Here is a 3,224-nt window from a genome sequence, read left to right as displayed (position 1 = left end):
GTGCATGCATGGACGTCGTTCATTGAGACCCACTCTTGTCCCTTTAGATTTGCATTTTGAATCCATCATTAGAAATCCTAAGGGAAGAGGAAGTTCAAATAGAACCAATCTATCAGTGGATGACCATAATGATGATCACATTGAGGACCTTGGTCACAAAGACCAACAAGGTATCCTTCATCCTAATTTGCACAATGAGAACATACAAGTACCATTAGGTATTCCTAGGCCATATATTCACCAACCACCACAACAACAACAAGGCTAAGTTCCCTATGGAATGCCAAGGCCAATGTATGCTCCACAACCTCCTATCATCAATTAAGGAAGTCAAAACCAAGGTGCTCATGTTGCACCTCAAGTAGCTAATCCACCTCTTGCTTTAAGAGACCATTATGTGCCTAATGAGTATAATGCAACTACATGCATCCAATTGCCACCATTTAGAGCGCATTATTATGAAATCAAAGCACAAACCATTCAAATGCTTCCTAACTTTCATGGACTTCCTAGTGAAGAACCTTACAAGTATTTGGATGAGTTTCTTGAAATTTGTTTTACCGTAAAATATACGGACATGCCGGAAGAGGTCTTAAGACTCAAAAATTTTCCATTCACCTTAAAGGATAAGGCAAAGTATTGGTTTAACAATCTTAGGCCTTTTTCAATCACTTATTGGGCAGAAATGCAACAAGAATTCTTGAAGAAGTACTATCCGGTTTCTAAGACCAATGCCATGAGAACCTCAATTCGAGAATTTTCACATGGGGATGGAAAAACTTGTCATGAGGCATGGGAACGCTTCAATGAATTGCTTAGGAAGTGTCCACACCATGACATGCCTAAATGGCAATTAGTTCAATATTTCTTTGAGAGCCTATCGGACAACTATAAGGGTATGGTTGATGATTCCATGGGTAGCTCATACATTGATAGGCATGAGGATGATGTATGGCGTCTCTATGAAAGCATGAGTGAGAATTCATTACATAGAACATTATCTTCAAAGAATGGTAGAAATACACAAGGTAGGAAGAGTGTTGGCTTACATCAAGTCGACCATTCAAATGAAATAGCCGCCGAAATGAAATTTTTATCTTAAAGGTTTGATCAATTATTGATTAACCACAACTCGGCGAACCAAGTATCTTCCTTTCCTAACCATTCTCATCGTGCATCAAATGAATCATGTATAACTTATTCTAGTGTTCTTCATTTTACTTCTCATTGTCCTCACGGACAAGTGCAAAATAAACCTAATGAACAAGTCAATGTAGCTTTTGTGAACCAAGGGAACAATCCTTATGGTACTCACTATAATCCAAGTTGGAGGAATCATTCCAATTTCTCTTGGAAAACCAAGGAGAGGGCTCAAACCCTTCCCAAGGCGGTTTCCAAGGGAAGTACATTCCACCTCCACTTTAAAACCAAGGATCCCAAGGCTATAGACCTTATCAATCATAAGGAAATCAATTTGCTAATTCTCATTTTCCCAACCAATCTTATTCCCAAGGAAATGCTAGAAGTCCCGCCTTTGAAGAAAAAGTTTTAAATGCTTTGGGCACTTTAGAGGCTAACACTCAATTGCATCATTCTCACTCTCAATATATTGCGAAGCTAGAAACCTAAGTAGGGCAAATAGCAAGCACTCTCAATGCAAGAGAGAAGGGAAAGATGCCTATTAATGCCCCACCTAAGTAACAATGTGTTGTGGAAATCCATTCCTCATCGGAAGGCCACACCATTGAACATGTTAATGCGGTGACTACCTTGTGGAGTGGTAGAATTGTGGACAATCAAGTAGAAATGTCCAATGAAGAGAGTGAACCGGTGCAACCTCAAGTTGTCACCCGTCCCCGTTTCACATCCCATTCCTCCTTCATTGCATATACATGATCTTGTGAATGAGAAAGTCTTGAAAAATGTGTTTGAAAAAGAAGTTTTGAAAAATGATGTTGAAAAAGTTTTGTTGAAAAATGATTTGAAAACTTCTTGTGTTGAAGAGAGTTCAAAAGAAAATTCTGAAAAAGTGTTTGAACCAAAAGTTCCATTTCCGGATGCCTTAAAAGGATCCATTTCAAAAGACAAGCAAAAGGCAAAAACTAATGAAATTATGGAAATGTTTAGGCAAGTGAAAGTTAATCTTCCACTATTGGATGCAATCAAGCAAATTCCGGCTTATGCCAAATTCTTGAAAGACTTGTGCACCAAAAAGCGGAAGAACAAGAGCCAAGCACCAAGAAAAGTGGTTTTAACCGAGCAAGTAAGCTCAATTTTGCAACATAACACTCTTCCAAAGTTTAAGGACTCTGGTTCACCCACTACATCATGCATTATTAGTGATCATATCATTAATCGGGCGCTTCTTGACTTAGGAGCAAGTGTTAACCTTCTTCTATACTCGATTTATGTCAAATTGGGCCTAGGCGAATTGAAACCGATGTCGGTAGTTTTGCAACTTACCGACCAATCCATTAAGAAGCTTAGGGGTATAATTGAGGATGTTTTAATTAAGATTGACAAATTCTTCTTCCCCGTGGATTTCGTTGTCATAGATACGGAACCGGTTGCCAACCCTAAGAGCCAAATTCCCGTTATCCTTGGTCGTCCCTTCTTGGCAACCGTTAATGCCAACATTAATTGTAGGACGGGGATAATGAAGATCTCATTTGGCCACATGAAGGTGAAGTTGAATATCTTTAATCGCACACCCAATTCATTTGACAAATATGAAGGAGAGGTTAATGTTATAGATAAATGTCATGATCTACAATGTCAAGGAAATGAGTTTTTGTGTAAGACCAAAACTTCTAAAGAATCATCTTCAACCTTGTATTCTCAAAGTCTTGTTTCAAATTCTTGCTTTGAAAGGGCATGGAAGCCCAAAGGTTATAATTGCATAGACAAAGGTCCAAAGGTTTCTTTTGAGCTTAATCCCACAAGTTCTTCAAAGAACCATTTGTTGGGTGGAGTTCAAATCATCTATCACCCCAACAAGGAGGGGATGCATTATAAGATCTTTGATCCGGGCTAAAAGAGCCCAATGTCTTACTAGAGACGTTAAAGACTAGCAAAAAGCATTCGTAGGGTGTCAAAACCCTATTTCTCCCCCATTTCTATCTTAAATTTCATTTCTTGTGAAGTCTAGATACTTTTTTTTTTGGTTCATATGCATTGAAAGGAACTTTGGTGAGGATTGCATGAGCTTTCATGTCATTATTGAG

General features: G+C 38.6%; 1 pseudogene; it reads right to left on the bottom strand.

Moving 5' to 3' along the window:
• Positions 1–741: 741 nt before the first annotated feature.
• On the bottom strand, positions 742–840 carry LOC132272217 (small nucleolar RNA R71; annotated as a pseudogene).
• Between the last annotated feature and the right edge of the window lie 2,384 nt (positions 841–3,224).

The sequence above is a fragment of the Cornus florida genome, unplaced genomic scaffold (assembly GCF_030987335.1).
Source record: "Cornus florida cultivar Cherokee Brave unplaced genomic scaffold, ASM3098733v1 CherokeeBrave_3.0.0_Hap2_Chr08, whole genome shotgun sequence".
In the NCBI taxonomy this organism is placed as follows: domain Eukaryota; kingdom Viridiplantae; phylum Streptophyta; class Magnoliopsida; order Cornales; family Cornaceae; genus Cornus; species Cornus florida.
The sequence above is the reverse complement of the archived record's forward strand: the minus strand, read 5'-3'. Positions and strand labels throughout refer to the sequence as shown.